At 45.5% G+C, this 27,912-nt stretch overlaps 1 protein-coding gene across 1 annotated transcript in view; it reads right to left on the reverse strand.

Annotated features, from left to right (window-relative positions):
* LOC122802398 (SR-related and CTD-associated factor 4-like) overlaps positions 1 to 27,912 on the reverse strand; it is a 1,636,555-nt gene that overhangs the window by 706,940 nt on the left and 901,703 nt on the right. The gene's annotated exons all lie outside the window — the stretch shown is intronic.

Genomic DNA, 27,912 nt, shown 5'->3' on the forward strand with positions numbered 1-27,912 from the left:
CAAGTAAGGATAAATTTGAATTCCCTCTTTGCAAAATGCAATTACTGGTGCCAGGCATTTTGTGAAGACCCTGGGCGCAGCAGATAGGCCAAACGGCAGTGCACAGAATTGGTAGTGCATTGAGCCAGCTATGAATCTGAGGTATCTTCTGCAAGATTGTCTGATTGGTATATGGCAGGTATGCCTCTTAAGTCCAAAGTTACAAGCCAAGCCTTCTTGCCCAGCATGGGCAGAAGCTGCTGCAGAGTTCACATTTTGAATCTTGGAACGTCCAGGAATGGGTTTAGAAAAGACACGTCCAGTATTCATAGGTTAACACAAAACTCCAACTCTTCAAACACGAAACTAGTAAAGGGTGAACGGAAACAATAAAAGCCGGCAACTATGAAAATAAAGTTGCTTTAAAGTTCTTCACGTAAAAACTGTTTAATGTGAGCGCTTTCGGCTAGAAAATAACCAGCCTTCTTCAGACAAAACAGTCAACAAGCAACAGACAAATACATTTTATACTTAATTACACATTTTTCATTGACCATACCAATTAGAGATTTAAAGCCACATTACATCAACAAAAAATGGGTGAAAAAACACCATAAAACAATAAAAACAATTGTGAAAATAAAAGTAATAATAAAAATAGTACAGAATAAGCAACCAAGCACCACACTGTATGAATAAATTGTCTTAATATAAATTCCTTGTTCTAAGAACAAACCTTTTAAGATGAACTAATTTATATTTTTCATATGTATATATATATATATAAAAATAAATATAAAATGCATCCTATTCAAATCGATATGTTGATATTAATTATAATGCAGCATTTAATGCAAATAGAACCCCAACTTTATATTGTGTTAAACATTATGACAAGCACAATGTTTAATTATATCTACATCATACCACAATAATTTAACTATACTATGAATTTTTATATAAGTAACCCAACCAAAAAATATATTGTTAAATATATAAATGAAATGTATATAAAATATCAAATATCTAAAATCTTAAATTCCACCAACTCTATGGCCCAAAAGTATAAATTGCAAATAAACCCATAAAATCAAATCAAAACAAGTACATACATATCTTTTCAGTGACAGCAGTTTAAGAATGCATTTAATGGATACATTCTCATTCAGACCTGGGAAAGTATGAGCTCCCAACCTAATCTGCCATTTTAACACATCTACTTCCAATTGCACTTCCCATGGTCCCCCTCTAATACCTAAATTTCTTTGTTGCAAAATAGCAAATTTAAAGTTGTGACCAGCATGGTCAATCACGTGCTTGGCAAGTGCATTATTAACATCTCTTAGTAATGGCATAGTTGTGCTCGTATATCAGTTGTTTTAGTTTCCTTTCCGTCTTGCCTATATAGAATGCACTGCATTCATTACATACTGCTACATAAGTTACTGCTGTACTTTCACAGTTATATTTATGATTCAACTTAAAGATTTTATTATTAATAAAAACTTGGTTACCAACAATTATCTATTTACATTGGGGGCACCTCCCACACTTAAACATTCCTATTTTATTCTGACGTACAGTTCTCTTCTTTTCTAAAAGGGACTTCAGGTTTTGCCCTCTCCTATAGGTAATCTTAGGTTCACAGCCCAATCGTTTTAGCAAGTTTTCATTACCTTTAACAATAATCCAATTTTTATATAGTGCAGTTCTAACAAGAGCATGATCCGAAGAAAAAGTGGAAAGGAAACTAGTATGATGAATTATATTCTGCTGTACCATTCCCAATTGATGTTAATTTACCATATTTTGTTCAGGGCTTGTGTTATCCAACAAACTCCCAGCCCGGAGTTCTTCCTGACTTGCTAACAACAGGCTGAAATATCCAATGCTTCTTTTATAAATAACTTCATTCTTAATGGCCACTATTACATGAAGTGGGTACCCTCTATTAAAGAACATAGTTCCTAATTGACATTCTAAATCAAAATCTACATCATTGGTAATCATACGGGCAGCCCTAACCATTTGCCCTTTAACTACTGCCCTCTTTTGGTAATAAGGGTGATTACTTTAGTAGTGAAGAAATGAGTTTGAATATGTAGGTTTTCTGTAAATTTTACTTGTATAACAAGATTTTAAACTGTCCTTAATTAGAAAAATATCGAGAAAGTTAATGGACTTCTCACCTATAACATGGGTGAATTCCAAAAAAGTGGTGTTCTTAGAAATATTGTCGATAAATATTGGTATCTGGCCTGCATCTCCTTTCCAAATACAGAACATGTCATCCTGGTACCTTGTGTACCAGGAGACACGATTCCTAAATAATAGATCTTTACCAGTAAATTACGTTCCCAATATGCCATTACGGCATTTGCAAAACTGCCACCACATGGGGAGCCCATCGCTACCCCCGATTTTTGCAAATAAAATTTACCCTCGAACATCATAAAATTATTATTCAAAACCAGTTCTAAGAGTGCCTCTATTAGGTTGATGGTGTTAATCTCTACTTCCTTAATAAGTAGAAATTCTCTAACCCACTCAATACCAGTTTTCTGAGGAATTACTGTATATAAATCCTTGATGTCAATTGTGAGAAAACAACCATTAGGCTGAAACTCGAGCTGGATGATGTTCTTCAAAAAAGACCCACGAATCTTTACAGATTTGTGGCTCACTTTCCAAGTATGGTTTTAGAAGGGCATCTATATATTTGGCACACCCATATGTAATTGACCCACGCCCATCGACTATTGGTCTAAAGGGTGGGTCAATCAAAGATTTATGAATTTTCGGGGTGCCAAATAAAGCCGGAGTAACAGGTGCTAACAGATAAATAATGACATAAATCTATGTCAATAGACCCTTCCAAAAACAGATTTTCCAAATCCGCTCTAATCTTAGTATATGCTCTATTAACTTCGTTCAAGGAAACTTCAATGTATGCCACAGTATCAAGATGCTTACACATTTTACCTATATAGACATAGTCCATGAAAACCAGACCTCCCCCCTTGTCTGGCTTCATGACTCTGATGTCACACTCATTTAACAAGTTAATAGTCATTTTCTAGTGAATTTGTATTATATGACATGTGTCCTTGTTGAAACCCATCTTTAATAGCTCTAAAATCAGCTTCACACATTTTCTCAAATATGTTCAACTCCGGATGAACTGGTGGGTTAAACAAACTAGAAACTCTGGTAGAACGAACCATACTTGAATTGTTGCCCATAAGCAAGTTTAAATTAAGCTTATGGACATACAATTTAAGGTCAATAAGAATACTAGCAATGTCCATTCTTTTACTCTGAACAAAAGTTAGCCCCTTCGAAAGAAAATCAATCGTCTCTTGATGAACATCCAAAACGGTGCAATTTAAAGCAACTTTATTTTCATAGTTGCCGGCTTTTATTGTTTCCGTTCACCCTTTACTAGTTCAGTATTCATAGGTTGGTACTAGGCTATTAGCCCTAGGGCCTACACAAGCCTAGCCATAATTCCCTGGCTATTTCTTCCCACATTATTTACTTTCCTGGACCCCTGTCTAGCAGGGTGACAGACGTGATCCCTAGGGTGAATTTCCTTTCTCCCATCCAATCGTCAAGGTTCCTCTTGAAGAGGTCCAAAGAGGCACTCTGCTTGACATGTATGGGCAATCTATTCCAGAGTCTGGGGAGTCTCTGGGTCAGGAACCTATCCCTCCAGCATGTTTTGTTTATTGTGATGACAAGGTTTAGATCCCTGGAGCGGGTAGCTCTGAGGGATTGGGATTTCTTTAAGTGTAGCATGTCCAACAGCTCTGGGTTTGACATGGCCTTGTATCTTAAGAAGAGATCGCCTCTGAGTAGACTATATGAGATAGAGTATAGCTGGAGTTTAAGGCGGTCAGCGTAGGGCATCTGCTTTAGGCCTGTGATTCTTTTAGTGAGGTATTTCTGAGGCCTTTCCAGTTGTTGCAGATGTTTTGAGAGGTACATACCAAATGGGGCGTTGTATTCTATAACGGGTCTAATGAGGGATGAGTACAGTGGGACAATGACCTCCTTTTTTCTGGGTGAAAAGCCCTTCGTGATGAGGTGTGCCACATAGGATTTCCTGACTGTTGTGGCGATGTGGTTATCGAAGGTGAGACCACTGTCCACCTGTGTCCCTAAGTCTCTTATCACACTTTCTGTGTTTAGTGTACTGCCACCTATATGGTAAGTCATGGATACATGTTTTTTCCCAAAGGGGATAACTTTTAGTTATGTACTCACCATAACTTCAGATGTTTGGGATCCATCTCGCCTACATTCTGACTGATGGGTCCGGAGCCGATCCCTCGGCTCCGACTCGCACGCTTATGCCAAAGAGCGAAGTCTCTTATTGGCTGAGCTTACTATATCCCAGGATGCACCACTACCAGTCCCCCAGATCTAGTTTGTCCGCATACATGCACACATGCACGCACTGCTTATATAACATCGTCAGATGAAACAAGATAAAAACAGTAGAACTCAAAACCGTTCAATCTCTTCTGATCTCCAAGGCAGGGGGAAGGAGGGTGGTATTAGGAATGTAGGCGTGATGGATCCCAAACATCTGAAGTTATGGTGAGTACATAACTAAAAGATGTTATGTGATCCTATCTCGCCTACATTCTGACTGATGGGACAGCGTCCCTAGCACCTGAATCCTGGGTGGCTCACTGGAAAACACTCCTGAGTACCGTGGAACCAAATGATGCTCGCCCTTTAGATGCCACATCCAATTTATAGTGGGAAATGTAAGTGTGCGGGTTGGACCAAGTAGTCGCAGCACAAATCTCAGAAATAGCGAGCTTGGAATGAAATGCAATAGAGGTAGCCATAGCTCTAGTAGAGTGAGCTTTGACAGATGTTGTAAGTTGCTTATTTGAAGAGGAATAAGCCTGAGTTATGCAATCTCTAATCCATTTGGCAATAGTCGCTTTAGAGATGGTTTTACCCAGTTTATTATCTGAAAAGGACACAAACAATTGGTCTGTCTTTCGAATCTGTTGAGTCCTGTCTACATAGAAGCGCAATTGCCTGTGAACATCCAACTTGTGCAAGGTGTATTCCGCTTTGTTTGAAAATTTTGGAAAGAAAACTGGTAGTTCTAGAGATTGTTGGAGACAGAGATTAGAACAAACTTTTGGAACAAAGGATGGGTTAGGCCTAAGTGATACTCTATCCTTGTGAAAAATCAAGTACGGTGGTTTGATAGATAGGGCTTGAAGTTCTGAAACTCTTCTTGCAGAGGTAATTGCAATTAAGAAGGCAGTTTTCCCAAGACATATTTCAACTCACATGTAGCAGCCGGTTCAAAGGGAGGAGATGTTAAGGCACTAAGTACCAAATCAAGATCCCACGGAGGCGCAGGATGAAAAACTGGGGGTCTTAAAAGCACAGCAACTTTCATGAAAGTTTTACATAATCTGCTACTCATCAACGGTGGGTCTATGGATTCGTGAAATTTGGAGATAGCTGCTAGTTGGACCTTAATAGTAGAGACTGAAGATCCTTGATTAAACAAGAATGTTAAAAATTTCAAGACCTCTGGTATCGGGGCAGTAATAGGGTCTAAGCCTCTGAGTTGAGCCCAGATAGCAAACCTCTTCCACTTACTGTGATACAATTTCTTAGTGGTGGGTTTGTGGGCTGAAGATAAAATGTGAATAACTTCAGGGTCCAGGGTGTGATTTCTGACTAAAGTCGGAAGTGGAGGAGCCAAGCTGCTAATTTCAAAGTGTGAAGGGACTGGTGCTGTTGTCCCGACTGAAGAATCAGAAGGTCCGGGGTTAGATCCAAAAACCAAGGACCGTCCAGAGCATATTTCTGTAGGTAGGGGAACCATACCTGACGAGGCCAGTATGAGCAATTAGAATCATTGTGGACCCCAATTGGGAAGCTTTCTGGATGACTTTGGGAAGGAGTGGAACCGGAGGAAAGCGTAAAGCAGTCCTGTTGGCCAAGGTTGGACTAGAGCATCCGTAGCTGCTTCCCCTTGACACGGGGTCAAGGAAAAGAACCTTTTGCACTTCGTGTTCTGTGGTGCTGCAAACAGGTCGCAGCACGGAGTCCCCCATCTTTTGAAAATCTGAGCTGCTACAGCTTCGTTCAGGGACCACTCGTGAGGAGAAAGAATAGTCCTGCTCAGTCTGTCTGCCAATACATTGGATTTTCCTGGAATGTGGGTCGCTACCAGGAAGCGGTTGGTAGCCACTGCCCATTCCCACACCCTCATGGCCTCTCTGCAAAGGGGGGTAAGATCTGGTCCCTCCTTGTTTGTTTAGATACCAGACCACCAACATGTTGTCTGTGTGGATAGCGATAATGCCTTGAGGGAGAAAGTTGTGGAGGGCTTGTAGGGACAGAAGTACAGCCCTCATTTCCAACACATTGATATGGAGAAAGGTTTCGCTGGAAGCCAAGATCCCTGAACTGACCTGCCCAGACAATGCCCCCACCCGCCTGGGAGGCATCCGTCGTCAAGGTGGCTACCGGAGGGGGCATAACAAAAGGTCTTCCCTGATTCAGATTGGATGGCAGAAGCCACCAGCGGAGGTCCCGTTTGCACGTTTCTGTAATCAGTATGTGATGATTGAGGGGGAGATCCTGAAAGGACCATTGTGTCGATAACAGCCACTGAAGAATCCTCATGTGCAATCTTGCCAGCGGAACTAGGAGAACCGTGACAGACATTGAACCTAAAAGTTGCAGGACCAACCTGGCTGGGGCTTTGGATCTTAGAAGCAGGGCTCGGACTTGACCTTGTAATGTTTGTATCCTTTCAGTAGGAAGGAAAATTCGCATCAATTTTGAGTCTATCTCTGCTCCTATGAATCTTATGCGCTGAGAAGGCAGCAAGACAGACTTTGACCAGTTGAATGCAATTCCCAGGGAAGCACCCAGGGAGATGGTGGCTTGTAGGTTCTCTAGTAGTAGATGCCTGGTGGTGGCAGTCAGGAGCCAGTCGTCCAGATAGGGAAACACTTGGAATCCGGAGACTCCTCAGGTGAGCAGTCACTACTGCCAAACACTTGGTGAACACCCTGGGGGCTGAGGTGAGACCAAAGGGCAGAGCACAAAATTGGAAATGACTGTCTCCCAGGCTGAAGCGCAGATACCTCCTGGACGCCTGATGTATCGTTATGTGATAATAAGCGTCCTTGAGATCTATGGAGCACATCCAAACATTTTTCTCCAACAATGGGAGAATGGATTGTAAAGTGACCATTCGGAATTTGGACTTCGTGACGGACTGGTTTAGTTTGCTGAGATCCAAAATGGGTCTCAGGTCCCCTGTCTTTTTTGGCACGAAAAAGAACCTTGAGTAGTTTCCGGATCCGATCTGGTCTGTGGGGACCGGTTGGATGACTCCTTTTTCTAGTAGCTTTGAAGCTTCTACGGCTGCAATTTCCCTTTGACTGGGTGGTGGGTCCGGGATTTTTTTGGACGGTGGGGGTGAGTGTGTGAAGGGGATGGTGTAACCTCCGGCAATAATCCGAAGCACCCATCTGTCCTGAGTAATAGACTCCCAGGCTTTTAGGTGCTTGGCAAAACGGCACCCGACTGGCTCCGGAGCAGCACAGCCGGGCAATCCCTCATAGAGTGTGGGAGGCTGAAGAGCCACGAAAGGACTCGCAGTCTCCATTGTTGCGGGGGCCTCTGCCGCCTCTGGGACGGCGTCTCCCAGAATAATTTCCCCGTCCTCTGCCTCTGGAAGGGGAATCTTCCTGCTGTTGGGAAAAGAATTTCTGTGATTTGCGGAACCACATCTTCCCTCCTTTTAGCCTTGGGATAAGGCCGAAAGGGAGTGGAATAACGTGCTCCTACGGCAGATAAAGTCTTTCCCTCTTGCTCACAGCGGGTAAGAGTGTCTTTTACCTTGGGTCCAAACAAAGTGGACCCAAAGGGAGCGGTCGGCAAAGGAAGACTTGAAGGCCTCCGCGAAATGACACAAACGGAGCCAGGCTTGTCTCCGTAGAGCCACGCCTGTGCCTGCCGCTCTGCCCGCCTTCGCCGCATATGAAATGAGCCTCATGGACGAGTTAGAAATCGAGGTAAGGATAGCCAACTGAGAGCTAACCAACTGGGCTAGCTGCTCAGGTAGGTTACCTGAGAGTCTGAGAGCTACTTGACCAGATCCCTCTGTAGGCTGGTGAAATGTGCCAAATAATTCAGGGACCTCAGAGTAAAGGCCACTGAAGTCAGGGTGCGCTTCCCGTACCGGTCCATGCTCCTAGACTCCTTATTAGGAGGATGGACGGACGTTGAAGCCTCTGCCACGTCCTGCTGGGCAGCAGATGCCACCACCATGGCATCTACAGCCACGCCTTCACAAGAACTCCTTCTCGGGTGGGGCAGACAAATTTGTTAGGGCGAGAAGGCACTGGTTCCACAGTATCTGGATGTTCCCACGCCCTCCGACAAACCAAATCCAGGAGCTCGAAGGGCGGAGACACCCAAGAGGCGGAGGGCTGAGCCCCGAAGGCCTTGAGAAACACTGACTCATCAACGGAGGGGGGTTTGGAATTCCAGCCGCCTCGTTGCTTAAGGATTTCTAGAATGTCTGCAAATGAGACATCATCCGAGGACGACATTGGGGACCCCTCCGCATCAAGATCAGTGTCCGATGTAAGAGACTCGGCGGGGGAGTCCACGTGCTTCCTCTTGCACGATCTCTTCCTTGGGGGCTCTTCCGAAGACAACTCCGAAGAACCCTCAGGAGGAGGGGAACCCCCAGTGGGGGTAACCTCAGGCCCCGGGGCTCCGCTGCCTAGAGACAGGGGAACTGCCAAAGACCCAGTCTCCATGCCCAGGGAAGGTGCCGGTAAAGCCGTAGAGATGGCCGAAGAAGACTTGGCCAAGGCACTCCTCATCGCTCTGAAAGCCGGACCCCCAGAATCCTGGGAGTGTCCGGTCCCCGGAGTCATGATAGCAGACGGAAGTCCCGCGGCCGAAGCACCGAGAGGGAGGCTCGGAACCGACATTGGTCCCGAAACGTCACCCCCGGGTCTGGCCGAAGAAGTCCGTGTGCTAAACTCGGACCCGAAGGCCGGGGTTGGAGTAAGGGTCAGAGCCGACCCTAGGATCTCCACCGGCTCCACCAGCACCTGCTCCGACGGAGCCGAAGCGGTCGGAGGAGGAATGGCAATGGAGTGGGCTATCGGCTCCGAAGCCAATTGGGTTGGAGCCGAAACAAATTTTTGAAAGACTGGGGACTGGAACAGTCTTTGGAGCACCCTGTCTATGTCCGAATCTGACATCCTCGATGACCTGGAGGAGACCGAACGGGTTCGAGTAGGTCTCTCCAATGGCTCCAAGGGACTAGGGGACCAGCTCCGAGGCGACTCGATAACTATCGGCCGAAGGAATGCAAACCAATTTCCATCGGTGCGAAGAGGACTTGGGGCCGAGGAGGAATTGTCTGGCGGACAACCTTCATTGGCTCCGAGATCAGTGGAGCCGATGAAGGTGACCCTCTCGATGCCCCAGCCGTCGGCTCCAACCCAGAGGAGTCGAGACTGGAGGCATCGAGGCAGACCATTCGCCCTCGGCTCCAAGTCCGTGGAGCCGAAGGAGAAGCCTGCCTATGTCTTTTGGCGGTCGGGTCCGACAGACTGGTGAAGCCGCGCCCTTTTCTTTTTAGCAGGAGAAGGAGAGGACGCTAAAGCTTCTTCAAAGGAGGGTTTTATAAGGCCTTTCAAAATAAGTTTATTTTTCCTCTCTTGGAGGACCCTCGAGGAAAAGCGTGACACACGCTGCAGGACTCCTGCAAATGTTTGCCCAAACAATATACACAGAGAGAGTGGTCATCTGTGATCGACATTTTAAAACTGCACTTAGTGCACTTCTTAAAGCCCGAAGGCCTAGGAGCCTGAGACATTATAGCAACAAATTCAGAAACTCTATACAGAAAAACACACTGTTCTGTTTTTTTTTTTAAAAGACTGTCACTACAATGATTAACTTACGGTTGCCGATTAAGATTGACAATCCGACAACTACAGAAACAATAACTAAAGGGGATCCTAAAAAAAACCCTAAGGATTTGACAAGAAATTGACTGACAGGGAAAGGCCCTTCAGTTCAAGGGGGCCTCTAGTCAGAACAAACGCACAATCACACACAAAATTCTCCACAAAAAATACCAGTCACACACAAAAGTGCGGAGTAGCTGTTAAAACAGCTTTTTGTTATAGAAATAGGAAATTCCTGACAGAAAAAGTTAGTGAAAAACACTACTTAGCTCAGCCAGCTCGAGACCACGTCTTTGCTAGTTAGCGGCAAACGAGATCTGGGGGACTGGTAGTGGTGCATCCTGGGATATAGTAAGCTCAGCCAATAAGAGACTTCGCTCTTTGGCATAAGCGTGCCGAGTCGGAGCCGAGGGATCGGCTCCGGACCCATCAGTCAGAATGTAGGCGAGATAGGATCACATAACATCAATACATTTCTTGGCATTGAGCTTGAGCCCATGGCTCTGGCACCAAGCATCTGTTTCTGTAAGGCCCTTTTGTAGAGTATCCACATCATTTGGGGATTCAATAATGGCTCCCAGTTTGCAGTCATTTGCAAACTTTGTTAGCCAGAGTCCCTTAGTGTTGACCTGTACTTCAGAGAAGTAGATGCCAAACAAGAGCGGCCCCAGGACTGAACCCTGAGGTACTCCACTTGTCACTTGTCTGGAGCTGGATTTGGAGTCTGCTACTTTTACAGTGTGGGTTCTACCAGTAAGCCATTTAGCAACCCATTGGGTGACATAGGGATTAATGCCCAACTTAGTAAGTTTATCTACGATTCCAGAGTGGGGGATGGTGTCAAAGGCCTTGGCAAGGTCTAGATAGGCTGTGTGGACCACCTTACCCTTGTCCATGGCTCTGGAGACTGATTCAAAGAAGTCAATCAGGTTCAGGAGACAAGATCGGCCCTTCACAAACCCAAACTGGGTTGGGTCCAGTGTTTGAAGGTTGCCAATGTCTTTGTTTATAAGTTCCATGATAATACGCTCCATGGCCTTCCAGATGAGGCTTGTCAGACTGACGGGACGGTAGTTTCCGGGATCCAAGGTGGATCCCCCCTTGTGGACTGGGATAACTGTAGCTCTGCGCCACTCAGTGGGCACGAAACCTGAGGTGAGGCTATGATTAAACATGACACTTAAGTGAGGAGCCAGTTCATATTGTAGTTCATGTAGTACACAGCCCGGGATGTCATCTGGTCCCATGGATGCTGTATTCTTGGCTTTAGAGAGTGCGTTTTGTACCTGTGTGGCCGTTATTACTGGAATTTGGCAATCTTCCGGTATTGAGATGGTCATTTAGGGGGTGAGAGGGGGGGTGAAGTTGGCACTGAATCGATCTGCCAGGATATTGGCAATATCCTTCAGATCAGTATATTTAATGCCATTCTGTTTTAGCTCAGAGCAGATCTGAGCATTGCCATTTAGATTCTTGACATAGTTATAGAATGCTTTGTGGTTGTCTTTGGAATATTTGGCAATTTTATTTTCGTAACTAGCTTTGGAGGATTTTATGAGGCATCTCAGTTTCTTACTGAGGCTAGTAAGGGAGGTTTTTGCATCCTGGGATTTTCCTCTTTTCTGCAAAAGTTTCTTCCTTTTGTTGTAAAGTTTGTTTATGGCAGGGGACCACCAGATTGGCTTCCTTTTTTGGATGAGAGCATTTTGGTTCAACTTGGGATGGCACGTTTCATGCATGAGTGGATGTGCTCGTACAGTGCCTTAGTGTAGGATTCAGCAGTTGAACTTTCAGTTCCCGTCTGCATGGGTGTCATGAAGTTTGTCACTTCTGACTTGAGTAGCATGAAGTTGGCTTTGGAGAAGTTTTTTATGGTGGTTTCTTTACTGGGGGGGGGGGGTGGGATGTGGATGTTGAGGGTGATTAGCTTATGGTCAGACCTGACTAACAAGGGGGTGACCATAGGTATGGAGCATTGATTTCCCATGTTGGTAATGACCAGGTCTAGGATATTGGAGCCCCTGGTGGGACTATGGATTAGCTGATCCAGGGCGTTGGAATTTATGAATTCCAAGAACCGTTGCGCAAAGGTGTTGGGACACGAGTAGTTCCCAGTTAATGGCAGGGTAGTTAAAATCACCCAGTATTAGGGTGTTTGGTTCTATCTTAATATTTTCCAGTATGTTTAGAAAGGTGTAGTGAGAATCTTGGGGTATGGTGGGGGATCTGTAGCAAGCTACAATTTGGATTGCAGTCTTACCTAGTGTTAGTTGCACTTGGAGAATTTCAGACGCATTGTGTTGGCCAACTAGCCTGGTGGTGTGAATATCCTTGGTGAATATTGACACTCCTCCACCTTTATTGTTTCGGTCCTGGTTTGGTGGCCGAAAAGTGCGGTAAGAGTTGTAGCCTGGTATTGCAGGGGTCTCCAGGTTTTGTCCTTTCTGGGGACCAAGAAAAGTCTCGAGTAAAATCCATGTCCCTACTCTTCCTGTGGTACTTGTTCAATGGCCCTCATCTGCATAAGGGACAAAACTTGTTTTTGTGCCTCTGCCCATTGATTGTGCGGCAGGTTTGGCATACCTTTTGCCTTTGGCAGGGTGTGAAAGTGGAACCTGTAGCCCTGGGACACTATATTCAATACCCATTTGTCCTGGGTGATCATGCACCAATTTTGAGAGAAAAGTGCAAGTTTTCCCCCTAAGGGGGCTGCAAGAAAAGTGCTTGGTGCTGGCAGAAGTCAGTCATTGGGACTGTTTCCTGTATGGCTGTGCTTTGCCTTCTCCACTTTTGGAGGTAGGAGCGCCCCACTGTTTAGGCCTGTATGAGCCCTGGGGCTAGGATCTGCCTGTGGAATGTCTGTATCTGCCTCTCTGTGGCCTGTTCGACACTGGAAAGGACCAAATTTTTTGAAGGCCAGTTCCTGCTAAATCTAGGTGGTTGAACCTGTAAGAAATCCTTTACTGTCGGTAATGATTTTGCTTTATCCTCCATTTTCTTTAACACCTCTTCTGCCTTAACACCAAAGTATCATGCTGTAATGGAGCATCCAATAATTTTGGTTTTACATGATCATGTAAACTTTGTCCTTTTAACCAAGCATGCCTTCGAATGACAGAGCCTGTAACTGCGGCTCTGCAAGAAACCTCTAATAAATCAAAACCGCATTGCAGAGTATGCTTTCCCACTTTTTCAGCTGCATGCAATAAATCCTGCATTTCCTTATTGTCAGGACAGTGAGCTTGTAAGCATTTTTTGTTTTAGCAAAGACATTCGGTAATGTTGATATTTAAGCATGTAAAACTGGCAGTTTAAAGCCCTTACAGCTGAAGTAGCAGAAGGGTAAACTTTTTTCCCCCATCTATCCAGTGCTCTAGAATCCCTAACAGAGGGAACAGGGTTTTTTTGCAATGGAAGCCGTGACCTGTTTGGGACCCTGAGAAATTGTTTCTGGGTCAGCAGCAGGGTTTTTATAAAGAAATTTATGAGAGTCTGGGACCCTGTAGTACCTTATCTGGCTTGACTGGTGCAGGGGGTAAAGAATCAGGGGACAAACTGGATTCAGAAAAAACAACAATATCTAGTACAGGGGGGATAGCAAGGGGCCTGTGCTGAGGCAGTAAAAGAAAGTCTCAGAGTCTTTTCTTGGATTCTGAATAATCCTGGCTCTCCCAATGGAAATGCTCCCTCATGGTGTGCAGGGTTTCCCCAAAAGAGTAATCCTCAGGAGGGGAGGCTGAAAGGATAGATTCTTCAGCATCAGAGTCCTCATAGGGAGGAAGAGAAAAATCACTGTTCTGAAGCGGAAACAGAAACCTGGTCAGAGGACTCAGTGTCTTGCCTAGGCCTTTTATCAGGAGGGGGATGGGAACCCCCGATCAAAGTAATTAGGTCCTCGGCCATTTTAAGCATCTGTTTCTTTGGCATGGATGACTGTCCAGGAGAAGGCTGTACTTTGTCTTTAATGGTTTTAGACTTTGCCTTGGCTGCAGAAGTGGACTTGATATCAAGCTGTGAAGGTCTGAAAACACCCTCAGAAGCAGATGACTGCACAGCGGCTCTGGAGCCATCTGAGGGAATAGTTTCCATAGGCCCAATAACTTGAGTTTCCAGAGGCCTAGTTGTCTCCACGTGGGAGTCTGAAGCGGCCTGTGGCTCCGAGGTAACGGCCGTCAGGGGCTACTAAAGCGCCTCACTGAGAACCGGCGATTGGCCTAGAAGAGGCTTCGTGGTTTTGGACCTCGGATGCCTGTCCTTTTCTTTGTCTTTGCGTTTTTTATGAATTCCAGTCGGCGGTTGTTCCGACGGCATTATGTAGTTAAACCTTCGGCCAAAGTAATGTAAAGCAAAATCAAACAGACGCTTAGTGAGTTGGTTGAATCTAGCACAAAACCGACAACTAGCAATGCTGTGGTCCGGGCCTAGGCAAGGAATACAGTAAGAGTGAAAATCCTTATGAGGTATTTGCTTCCCACGAGAAATACAATTGTTAACTTTTACTGACATCGGTCTGGAGCAAGAAAAAGTTTCCCCAACGGGGTACTTAGCTTTATTGAAGACTACGGTTCTGAAATTCAATTTTGAAAATCTCAGGAGTCGGCCGATCGGCACTTGCGAACTGCTTTTGCTTCAGGCACCGCGCGGCAAGAAAGACTGAAGAAAATGGTGTCAGCTGCATCTTATATACCCCTAGCGCACTGATGTCAGGGAAGAGGCGACAGCAACAGACGCCAGACCAGGACTTTGGAATTCAGGCCGACTGAGGGTAGCCTGCCAGCAGGATAACCCAAGTGTAATGACTGCAACAGTGAAACATGAACATCTGGAGGAACAGCAGAAGGAGATGCGCACTCAACTTGAAGCTCAAAATACCTCTTGGGTGTCAGACATTGTGAGGTATTGCATTTGACGTAGTCTTTCATCTTGGTGATTGTCTCATCCTCCTCAGGGGGTGAATCCATCTCAATAGATTCCTCATCAGGAGAATAATCCTGGGGAGATGCAGTTTGGGAGGAGTAAGATAAGTTCTCTGAGGGAGGAAAAGGAAGCATCATGCTCTTCTTCCCTAACCTGAGATGTCGGGGGGGGGGGCTGAAAAGTACAGTTTTGTACCTACCATAAATGTAGATGTCCGAACTGGATAGCATCTGCAGTCATAACAAATGGGTTGTCCTGTCGTCAGGCAGCCCTTCGGTCGGCCGGATTCCAAAGTCTGGGTCCGGCTTCGGCTGATGTCGCACTTCACCCGACGTCATCTCTGCTGGTCTTCGGGTATAAAGGCATCAGCAGACGCCATTTTCCTCAGTGTTTCTTGCCACAGATGCCAATTGCCCTCTTGGAAAGCTAAATTTTGGATAAATGCCAATGTTTCCAAAATAGTAGAAGGCAAACAAAAAATAAACATGTATGTACATATATACAAACAAATACACCATAAGAGACCCCCCCCCCCCCAGCTAGCTATTAGGAGGGTAAATACCCTAGGAGTACCGCAGAGGGGAAGGAGGGAGGGTAATCCTGACTGCAGATGCTATCCAGTTCGGACATCTACATTTATGGTAGGTACAAAACTGTACGATGTCCTTCATGGATGCATCTGCAGTCATAACAAATGGGTAGAATACCATAGCCAAACTAGGGGAGGAGGAATAATAATTATGGTGTAGTCAGGATCCCTTGCAGTACAGCAGTGGCAAACCCTGCTCGGGATCTAAAATATAGAGGTAAATTATAATGCTTGGCAAATGTATGCACGGAGGTCCAAGTAGCCGCCTCAATGTCCTTGGTTGCCACTCCTCTTAAGAAAGCTGTGGTAGTGGCTGTAGCCCTTGTAGAATGAGGTCTTATGTTCTGTGGAATTGGTTTTCCATGGTAGGAGTAACAGAATCTTATGCAATTTCCTATCCATTTGGAGATTGTCTGTTTGGAAATTGCTTTTCCTACCCTTCCTGTTGCATAGGCTACAAAGAGCTGGTCAGTTTTTCTGTTACCTTTGGTTCTGTCCAGGTAGTAGCGTAACTGTCTATGTACATCCAAGGTATGCATTATTCTTTCACCTCTGTTTTGTGGATTGGGAAAGAAGGTAGGTAGGTGGATTGCCTGGTTTAAAGACACTCTGGATACCACCTTAGGCATAAATGTAGGATTAGTTCTCATGGACACCCTATCTTGATGGAAGATTAGGAAGGGTTGCACTGCCATTAAGGCCTGTAGTTCCGAAACCCTCCTTGCTGAAGTAATAGCCAGTAGGAAAGCAGTTTTCCATGACAGGTGTTGTAGATCTGCTGTTGCTGCTGGTTCAAACGGAGGGAGTGTCAACTTTTCTAGTACAAAATTCAAGTCCCATGCTGGTAATGGTGGTTTCCTAGGAGGTTTTACATTCTTGATCCCTCTGAGGAACTGCCCGAGTAGAGGATGTGAAAAGACAGGAGGATCAAAGCTGTATTCTGCTGAAATAGCTGATGCATGTAACTTGGAGGAATAGGACAGGCCTGTATGTAGAAGCTCTGCCAAGTACTCCAGAATGTTAGCAATATCTATGTTAGACACATCTTTTCCTCTTTCAGTACTCCAAATGACGAACCTTTTCAATTTTCCTGCATAGTTCCTTCTTGTTGAAGGTCTGCGGGCTTCAAGGATAATGTCTTTAACCCTTTGTGAAAGGTCTGGGTTAGTTACTGCTATGTGATGTTCCAGGCAGTCAGTTGCAAGGTTTTTAGGTTTGGATGTATGATGTTGTAGTTGTTCTGAGTTAACATCAGAGGCATCAGGATAATTGACCACATTTTCTCCCGAGACATGCTCCTCAGCAATGGGTACCAGTGTTGTCTTGGCCAATTCGGAGCTATCAGAATTATCCTTGGACGTTCCTCTTTGATTTTCAGTAGTACCTTGTGCATCAAGGGAAGAGGTGGAAATGCATATGCTGTCAGGCCTTTCCAGCTGAAGGATAGAGAGTCCACCTTCCATGCAAGTGGGTGGAATGTCCTTGTGCAGAATTTTTTGAGCTGGTGATTTTGTGGGGAAGCAAATAGATCTATTTGTGGCATTCCCCATTTCTTTGTGATGGCCTTGAAGATGTCCGGGTGTAGCATCCATTCGTGAGCATCCGAGGTGGTTCTGCTTAAAATGTCTGCTAGGGTGTTCTCTTTTCCCGGTACAAATATTGCCTGTAACTGGATGTTGTAGCCGAGAGCCAGATTCCAAAGGTCCAAAGTCATTCTGCACAGGGGGTAAGAATGAGTGCCTCCCTGTTTGTTGATGTACCACATGACTGTGGTGTTCTGTCCTTATCAAATGGCCTTCTTTGAGGAATGGTCTGAATTTTAGGATTGCCAGTTTTACTGCCAGCATTTCTTTTTGGTTTATGTGCAGGTGCAGCTGGTCCTGAGTCCACAGTCCTTGTACGCATTTGTCCAGCATGTGTGCCCCCCATCCTAGGTCTGAGGCATCCGTTGTGATGGTTTGGTTTGCTCGAAAGTTGTGGAAGGGTAAGCCTGGGTTTGACTGGCATGCCTGAGCCCACCATAGGAACTCCTGTTTTAAGCATGGGATTAGTGGTATTTCTGTTTCTAAGCTGTGCCTGTGTTGAGACCATAAATTCTTTAGGTACCACTGTAACTTTCTCATATGCAGTCTGGCATGTGGGACCAAGATTATGCATGATGCCATGAAGCCCAAGGCCTGCAGAACTTTTCTTGCTGTTAGTTTGCTCTGCTTTGTTAATGCCAAGAAGTAAAGAGGGAGTTCTTTTGTTTTCTGCAGTTAGGAATGCCATCTGTTTTACTGTGTCCAATTCAGCCCAAGAAAGTTCTTGTCTGGGATGGTATCAGCCTTGACTTTTGTAAATTGACTGTGTATCCCAGGGCTTGTAGCAAGTAAATGACCCTTTGTAAATCTGTTGTCAGCTTGCTTTTGTTGTCCGCTTGTAACAGGCAGTCGTCCAGGTATGGATAAATTTGGATTCCCTGTACTCTGCAGTGAGCGATTACTGATGCCAGGCATTTTGTGAATACTCTGGGCGCAGTAGATAAGCCAAAGGGCAATGCTGAGAATTGATAATGCTCTGATCCTGCAAGAAATCTGAAGTATCTTCTGCAAATTGGTCGAATGGGTACGTGGAGGTATGCCTCCTTGAGATCTAGAGTTACCAGCCAACACTCCTTGCCCAGCATGGGAAGAAGTTGCTGTAGGGTCAGCATTTTGAATTTTGGGACAATGATGTATGCGTTTAAGATGGACAAGTCGAGAATAGGTCTCCAGTTTTTCTCTTTTCTTGGTACCAGGAAGAGTCTGGAGTAGAATCCTTTGCCCTGTTCTGTTATTGGTACCCTTTCCACAGCTCTCATCTTTATTAATTCCGCTATCTGGTGCAGGGCTTCTATTTTTTGATTTGGGGGCAGGTTTGGCATTCCTCTTTTTACTGGTAAAGTGTGGAAGTGGAACCGGTAGCCTTGGTCTATGGTTTGCAAAATCCACTTGTCTTTTGTAATATAGTGCCAATTTTTCGAGAATAAGGCTAACTTTCCGCCTAATGGTGCTGCTATTTGATCCCTGGTAGGCGGAGTCAGAGCCAAGTCACTGATTGTCCTGTTGCAGTGGCAGTGGTTGTCTGTGCCTCGGTTACTGCCTTGCCACTGTCGTCCTCTGTAGGCACCTCCTCTGGATTGATTTCTGCCCCTAGAGCGTCTGTTCCTGCCCCTTTGTGATCTTGTGGAGTCAGGAAAGGACCAATTTTTGGCAGGCCAGTTCCTGCTAAACCTTGGGGGCTGAACCTGTAGGAAATCTTTAACTGTTTGTACAGATTTTGCCTTCTCTTCCATTTTCTTCATTACTTGCTGGGCAGGTTCCCCAAATAGACTGGCCTTATCCATAGGAGCATCCAATAGCTTAGCTTTAACATGATCTGGCAAGACCTGTTCTTTCAACCATGCATGCCTTCTTATCACTGTGCCAGTCATGGCTGATCTAAATGAAGCCTCCAGTGCATCATAGCCACATTTTAAAGAATGGTTACTAACCTGTTGGATGTTATTCACCATTTCTAATACATATTTCTTATCTAAAGATTCATCAGAGGACAGTTTTTTAATTAACTCATCAAGCATAAACTCTTGGTATTGGATCATGTGAAACTGACAGTTTAAAGCTCTAGCTGAGAGAGTAGCAGAGGTGTAGACTTTTTCCCCCCATCTCTCTAAGGACCTGGATTCCCTTTCAGAGGGAATAGGGTTTTTTGCTGTGGTCGAGGCTACTGCCTTAGGCCCCTGGGATATAGTTTCGGGGTCTGCAAGTGGGGCCTTGTATAGGTGGTGATGAGTGTCTGGCACCCTGTAAAATCTATCTGGTTTGGCAGGGGCTGGAGGTAAAGAATCAGGTGCAGTGCAGACATCATTAAATGCATCGTCCACAACAGATAGGATAGGAGGTATAGCTAAGGGCCTATGTTGTGGTAAGTGCAGAAAGGTCCTAAGCCTTTTTCTTGAATCTGAGAAATCTTGTCCCTGCCATTGGAATTGTTCTCTCATGGCATGTAAGGTTTCCCCAAAGGAGAATTCCTCTGGTGGAGAGGCAGCTGGAATGGATTCTTCAGCATCTGAATCTTCATAATTGGGAAAAGGAGCCTCTAGCTGGTCTGTAATGTCCGAGTCATCCGCAGAATCAGAGAACACAGGCTCGGGGGGCTCTGCTCTAGGTCTCTTTTCTGGGGGCTGAGAGGTCCTGTCTGGGTGAGATTGGGATCCCCTAATTAAGGATATTAAATCTTCTGCCAGAGTAAGCATTTGTGAACCAGAAGTGGGCCTGAGTGAGGGTGGTTTAACAGGCACTGATTTAGCTGATTTGGCTGCTTTAGCCCTGGCAAAGGCCTTAATAGACATGGCTGCAGGAGACCTAGCAGCACCACGTGCTGGGGTAGAGATATCCAAAGGGATGGTGTCTGACAGATCAGTAGGAACCACAGTTGTAGACAAAATTTCTGAGGCTGATTCAGGTAAGGTAGCAGGAGCCTCAGTAGTAGTCATGGATTCGGCTGAAGATTGACCAGTTTTCTCGGTTTCGGCCGAAACCGAGACACTCGCGGCTTGCTTGACCGTGGTCTCGGCCGAAACCGCGGACCGCGAGTGTCGGTCTTTTTCTTTGCGTTTTTTAACAATTTGGGAAGTCGGAGGATCCGACGGCATAATGTACGCAAAATCTGAGCCGAAAAACTGTTCAGCAAACTCCGACCGATGCCTAAGCGTTCGTCGGTTGAAGGAAGCACAGGCCGAACAGGCTGCTACGTCGTGGTCTGGGCCTAAGCAAGGCAAACACTAAGAGTGGAAATCTTTATGAGGTATTTGTTTCCCACAAGTTAAACAGTTATTGACTTTTTCTGACATCGGCTGAGGCAAGAAAGAGTCCCCAGCGGGTACTTAGCTTTAGAAGTCTTGAGTAGTATTCGGTAGTAGTAATCTCTGGATCTGACCGACCGGCACTTGCAAACAGCTTCTGCTTCGGGCGCCACGCGGCAAGAAAGACTGAGGAAAATGGCGTCGGCTGATGCCTTTATACCCGAAGACCAGCAGAGATGACGTCGGGTGAAGTGCGACATCAGCCGAAGCCGGACCCAGACTTTGGAATCCGGCCGACCGAAGGGCTGCCTGACGACAGGACAACCCATTTGTTATGACTGCAGATGCATCCATGAAGGACATCAGGCATAGGGCTGAGTAAAGGGTAGAGTGGTGGAGGATAAGGCTGAAGGCCTAAGGGCCATGAAGGCCTGCATCAGGGAAGTGACAGGCTGCCAATCAGATAGGCCGCCTGCAGTGGAAGATACATGGTTGGCTTTGTTTCTTTTTAGCTGGGGTGGATGTTGGAACCAGCCTGGAATCAGGATTAGCAGGAACCGTATCCGCAGTCAGGATCCCGGTCAGAGATTCCAAAGATTCTGGTTTCCCTTTGACCTCAACGGTAGTTGGGGTCTGTGTTAGCTCGGGGGACGTGCCTGTCGTCGGCTGAGCAATGGGCTTCCCCAAAGGTAGTCATTAGTCCTAAATCAGCTGCTGGGGGGTGGGTCCTGTAACAGAGCGGCAGGCAAAGGAGGCCTAGGCAACTTGGACTTCTTAAACGGCGGTTCTGAAGGGGCCTGCGAAGCAGGATCCATTCTTACAGCTAACCACTTAAGGTGCTGGTTTTCCAAGAAGAGGAAGTGTGGCCAGATGGATGCATAGTGTCTTCGGCTCAAACGACTGACAACTGGAGAAAGCTGAATGATCATACTCCCGGCCTAAGCTAAATACACAACACTCATGGGCATAGCATCTGGCACCCGCATTGGCATTTACCCTTTTTACCTGACAACGGCTATAAATTGCTACAGCAAACCAAGCCTAAACAATATCAGAAAAGAAAAACCAAAAAACCCAACAAGTTATTAATTTTGAGACGTCTGATGAGGAGCAAACACGCGCTGCATCAGACTGCAGCTGAAAAGTTCTGAAGATTGTGCGTTCAGAAGTCACATTTAAGGCCCCTGGATTATGGCCTTACGTGTGACGTCCCACACAGCTGCAACAGCCAAGCTGAAGCTTTTGTATAGGAGCAGACATACGAGTCGCCAGAGGGCAGGAAATTCCACAAAAAGAATACTGTAGCAGGACTAGAACACACACACATACATGTACATATACATAAGGGAGGCAAAAGTGAGGAAAAAAAAAAGTCAAAGGTCTGAGAAAAATAGGGGAGCTAAGTGACGCTCTGTGGTTTATCTCCTAAGGCTTGAGTCACAGCAACCACACGTGATTGCTGGTAGCAGCAAATGAGATCTGAATTTATCCTCGGCTGTGGAGGGGATTATGGGTAAGGGGAGGAGCTTGTGCTTCAGATCCAAAGTCTGAGAAGTGGCCAAAGATGCATCAGAGACTGCATATGAAACCCCAATAGTTGAGTACAGTTTTGTACCTACCATAAATGTAGATGTTAGAGTGCTCATACAGCTGCAGTCATTACAGATGGGTTATCCTGCCGTCAGGCGGGTCCTCGGTCAGCCGAATTCCAAAGTCTAGGTCTGGCATCGGTTGTTGTCGCTTCTTCCCTGACGTCAGTGCGGCAGGGGTACAAAAGAGGCAGCCAACACCATTTTCTTCAGTTTTTCTTGCCCCAGATGTCAGGTGCCCCCAGAAGGCAGGCAAAATAGTTATGCAAACATGCAATATAGAACAATCAAAAAACAGTAGTCGCAAGCAAATACACCATAAGAGAATACCCCAAATAGGTTGTATGATAAGGTGTTTGTCATAAGGCCTGTCCTAAGAGGGGACGGAGGGGGGTAACCTGGACTGCAGCTGTATGAGCACTCTAACATCTACATTTATGGTAGGTACAAAACTGTACTATGTTCATCGTGCATACAGCTGCAGTCATTACAGATGGGAAGAATCCCAAAGCTAAGTAAGGGTGGTAGGCACTAAGTGGAACTAGGAGGAGCGAGGATGCCCTGCAAGACTGCTGTGGCAAAACCCGCTCTAGATTTAGAGTATAGTGGAAGGTGATAGTGCTTGGAGAAAGTGTGCACTGAACTCAAAGTGGCTGCTTCCAAAATGTCCTTGGTAGTGACCCCCCTGAGGAAAGCTGCAGAGGTAGCTGTGGCCCTGGTGGAGTGGGATCTGATGCATGCAGGCACAGTTTTTCCATGAAATGAGTAACAAAAGCGTATGCAGTGGGCTATCCATTTTGAAATTGTCTGTTTGGAAATGGCCTTTCCTTGAGCACCTGTAGCATAGGACACAGAGTTGCTCGGATTTCCTGAATGGCTTTGTCCTGTCCAAATAATAACGAAGTAGTCTGTGAATGTCCAAGGAATGTAGTAGTCTTGTCCAAGGAATGTAGTAGTCTTTCCCCTTTGTTTTGTGGATTTGGATAAAAGGTAGCTAAGTGGATAGTCTGATTCAAAGCTACACTGGATACTACCTTTGGCATAAAGGTAGGGTTGGTTCGTAAGGAAACTCTGTCCTGATGGAAAATGAATGGTTGCACAGCCATGAGGGCCTGTAGCTCCGAAACCCTGCGTGCTGAGGTGATAGCCAGAAGAAAGGCTGTTTTCCATGGCAAGTATTGTAGTTCTGTTGAAGAAGCTGGCTCAAAGGGAGGAAGGGTCAGCTTTTCCAATACGATGTTGAGGTCCCAAGCAGGGACTGGTGGTTTCCTTGGGGGTTTTATATTTTTTGCCTCTCTGAGGAAACTGCCATAAGAGAGGATGTGAGAATAAAGGAGGATCTGTGTTGTATTGTGCAGAAATGGCTGAAGCGTGGATCTTGATGGAGGAGTAGGAAAGCCCACGGTTGAACATCTCAGCTAGGTACAGTAAAATTTGAGGTATATTTATTACCCAAGGATTCTGGCCCTTTTCTTGATTCCAGGCACAAAATCGTTTCCATTTGGCGGAGTAGGCTTTTCTAGTAGAAGGTCTTCTGGCCTCCAAGATTACAACCTGCACCTCCTTGGAGAGGAGAGTCTGTTGGGAAATCAAGGAATTCTCCATGCAGCTAGATTTAGGGTTTTGAGCTGGCTGTGAAGGGTTTTGTAGTTGTGCTGGGACAACAGAAGAGGGACTAGAGGTAGGATCCATGGTGGGGAATGTCTCATGCTCTTCAGGAGCCGATACCAGTGTTGTCTTGGCCAGTCTGGAGCAATGAGAATCATTTGCGGCCTCTCTGCTCTGGCTTTTAATAGAACATTGGGCAGCAGAGGAAGAGGCGGGAAGGCATAAACTGTCAATGTTGTCCAATTGAAAGAGTGCATCCACTTTCCAGGCCTGTGGATGATAGGTCCTTAAACAAAATTTTTTCAACTGGTAATTTCTGTGGGTAGCAAAGAGATCTATGTCTGGCTGTCCCCATGCCTGAGTTATCTTTGTGAAAACTTGAGGATGCAACTTCCATTCGTGTGGATCTGTCATTTCTGCTTAGGTTGTCTGCCAGTGTGTTTTCCTTCCCTGGCAGGAATTGTGCCTGTAGTTGAATTTGCAATTCCAGTGCTGTGTTCTATAGGGTCATGGCTTGCCTGCACAGGGGATATGAATGAGTTCCCCCCCTGTTTATGTACCACATCACTGTGGTGTTGTCTGTCCTTATCAATAGCTGGCCTGGATGCAGTAGGTCTTTGAAGGTCATAATAGCATTTTGCACGGCTAACATTTCCTTTTGGTTGATGTGTAGGTGCTTCTCTTATTGGGACCATTTTCCCTGAATGCACTGATCTGTCATGTGTGCTCCCCAGGCATAGTCTGAGGCGTTTGTTGTGATGATTTGAGTTGCTTGAGGTACACAAAGGGAGACCTGTGTTTCTTAGGCATGCTTGAGCCCACCACAAAAATTCCTTTTGAAGGCATGGAATGAGTGGTATAATTGTTTCCAAGCTGTGGCTGTGTTGAGACCATAAGTTTTTTAGGTACCATTGAAGTTTCCTCATATGCAGCTTTGCACACGGGATTAGTAGGATGCAAGATGCCATGAATCCCAGAGCCTGCAGGACTTTCCTTGTAGTTAGCCTGGTGAAAGTTGCCATTTTGCTGAAGTATTGAGACAGTTGCCCTTGTTTGTCTGGTGTGAGGTAGGCCATCTGGGTGGTTGTATTCAAGCTGGCACCCAGGAAAATTATTTGTTGAAAGGGTATTAGTTTTGATTTCTTTTTGTTGACTGTGTATCCCAGGAAGTTCAACAGTTTTATTACAAACGCCAGGTGCTGCAATAGTATGTCATTGCTGTCCGCTTGGATCAGGCAGTCGTCCAGATATGGGTAGATTTGTATTCCTTGCAGTCTGCAGAAGGCGATTATTGATGCCAGGCATTTCGTAAACACACTGGGCGCAGTATACAAGCCAAAGGGCAATGCAGAGAATTGGTAATGGGTTGAACCTGCAAGAAATCTGCGGTATCTTCTGCAATCTGGCACCTGTAGATGTGTGTTTAGGATGGATAGGTCTGCAATCTTTCTCTTTCCTTGGTACCAGGAATAGTCTGGAATAAAACCCTTGACCTTGTTCTTCTGCAGGTACCTCTTGAATCGCTTTAATGTCCATGAGAGCGGAAATTTGTTTTTGTGCCTCTGCCCTTTGATTTTGTGGCAGGTTTGGCATGCCTCTCATTTTTGGAAGGGTGTGAAAGTGGAACCTGTAGCCTCTGTCTATAATGTCCAGAATCCATTTGTCTTTTGTAACAATATGCCAATTTTTTGAGAATGCCAGTTTTCCGCCCAAAGGTGCTGCCAATTAAAGCTTTGCTTGGCAGGTGTAGGGGGAAGTCATTGTGTCTGTTTTCTAAATGATGGATCTATCTTCTCCACCTCTTGGGGTTGGTGCTTGCCACTGTCTGGCTCTGAAAGATCCTTGAGGTTGCCCTCTACCCCCTGGGCATCTGTATCTGCCCCTTTGAGGTCTGTCCGTGGCTGGAAAGGACCAATTTTTTGAAGGCCAGTTTCTGCTGAAACGTGGAGGTTGTACCTGCAGGAAATCTTTCACTGTTTGCATTGACTTCGCTTTTTCCTCCATTTTCTTTAGTACCTCCTCAGCTTTAACACCAAACAATACATCTTTTTGAAGAGACGCATCTAATAATTTAGCTTTGACATGCTCTGGTAAGGTTTGCTCTTTGAGCCAAGCATGCCTACGTATAACAGACCCCATAACAGCAGCTCTACATGAGGCCTCCAAAGCATCAAAACCACACTGCAAGGTATGTTTACCCACTTGCTCTGCACCATGCAACAAATCCTGCAACTCTTAAATCCGGTTGCTCTGGTTGTCTCATTTTGCTTTTCAACTGAGATAACAAAAACTGTTGATACTTTAACATATGGAATTGACAGTTTAATGCCCTCATGGTTAAAGTGGCCGAGGTATACACCTTTTCCCCCAACCTTTCTAAAGCTCTGGAATCTCTCTCTGAAGGTAATGTTTTTTTTAGCAGTAGAGGCCTTAATTCCCTTGGGACCCGGTGAAATAGTTTCTGGGTCAGCAGTATGGCTTTTATATAGGAACTGGTGAGAATCAGGAACCCGGCAATACCTGTCTGGTTTAACTGGAGGTAAAGAATCTGGATTAAGGCTGGCTTCTGTGTACACATCATCCAATACATCTAAAACAGGAGGAATAGCCAGGGGCCTATGCTGGGGGAGCAGAAGAAATTCCCTGAGCCTTTTCTTGGAATCTGAGTAATCTTGGCCCTCCCACTGAAAGTGTTCCCTCAATGTATGCATGGTTTCCCCAAAAGCGTAGTCCTCAGGGGGAGGGGGGGGGACTTCTCAGCATCAGAGTCTTCGAAAGGTTAATAGGTGTAATCCTGGTCCTCAGAGTGTTCTGAGGTAATAGAAGCTTGATCTGAGGAAGGGTAGTCTTCCTCTAATCTGGGTCTTTTGTCAGAGGGGGGTTGAGAACCCCTGATAAGAGTAATCAAATCCTCAGCCATTTTAAACATCTGCTTTTTAGGCATGGGGCCTTGAGAGGTCTGAGGACCCTGTTTTTTGGTTTTCATGGCTGCTTTAGATTTAGTGAAAGCTTTAATAGAGAAGGAGGAAGGCCTGAAGACACCTTGAGAAATGGCAGGCCTGTCTAAATTCTGAGTTTCCTCGCCAAGAGTGGCGTCAGTATCTGCAGTAGGAATGGGGACAGAGGAGCCTGCGACCTCGGGTACTGAAGTCACCGGTAATATAGTGTCATCGGTACTCAGGGGCTGCGTAGGCTCCTCGCTGAGAACTGGAGAACCGGTAGTCGGCCTAAGCGTGGTCTCAGTAGTCGGTGCGGACCTCGGATGTCGGTCCTTATCTTTGCGTCTTTTGCTCAAAACTGGAGTCGGAGTATCCGACGACATGATATAATTAAATTTTTTGCAAAAATAATGAAGGGCGAACTCCGCCCGGCGCTTAATAGTGCGCTTGTTGAATCTAGCACAAAAACGGCAGGCCGAGACGTCGTGGTCTGGGCCTAAGCAAGGTATACAGAAAGAGTGGAAATCCTTATGCGGTATTTGCTACCCACAAGAAATGCAATTATTAACTTTGTCTGACATCGGTCTGAGGCAAGAAAAGTTTCCCCAACGGGGTACTTGGCTTTCAAGAAGACTTCGGCTGAAATACTTTCGTAAATCTCAGGAGCTGGCCGACAGCACTTGCCAACTGCTTCTGCTTCGGGCACCGCGTGGCAAAAAAGACTGAAGAAAATGGTGTCTGCTGCCTCTTTTGTACCCCTGCCACACTGACGTCAGGGAAGAAGCGACGACAACCGACGCCGGACCTAGACTTTGGAATTCGGCCGACCGAGGACCCGCCTGAAGGCAGGATAACCCATCTGTAATGACTGCAGCTGTATGCACGATGAACATCTTTTAATGCTTTCCCTAGCCCCCTAAAGTAATTTAAGTCAAGCTTTAGTTAAGAAATAGTAAGTCTACCTTAATTTTAACAACCTTTTTTTTGTTACACAAAAGTGCAAAGTCACTCTCCAGAGTAAATAGTGACCAAGCAACCATCCCACAACACATTTCTTCCAAGTTTAAAAGTACATAAATTTACAAAAAAAGCAAGCATGGAAGTATCCAGATACTACAGAACCTCTTCCTAGAAAGCCAGAAGAGAACTTATATAACCAGCAATGCAGAACTGTTAGTTGACCACCAATCCTTGATAGCCTGAAAGAGGGATGCACTTCAAAAGGAAAGCTCTGAAGGGTGGTTGTTCTTCAGCTGTGTTCAAGACGGCAACTGCTTGGACATGAAGGTGCCCTTAAGCTATGCAAGCTGGTCAGCTGTTGCATCATTGGCAGGATACAACTAATAACCAAAACTACTGCAGCAGTGATCAAATGAACAATCCTTGGTACAGAATGACAGCCCAAACCAAATACATTTTCTAGTGCAATTGTTTTCTGTGAAATTACTGTTCCTCAGAAAAATAAAATGAT

The sequence above is a fragment of the Protopterus annectens genome, chromosome 5.part0, assembly GCF_019279795.1.
Source record: "Protopterus annectens isolate FY-2018-M chromosome 5.part0, PAN1.0, whole genome shotgun sequence".
NCBI lineage: Eukaryota > Metazoa > Chordata > Ceratodontiformes > Protopteridae > Protopterus > Protopterus annectens.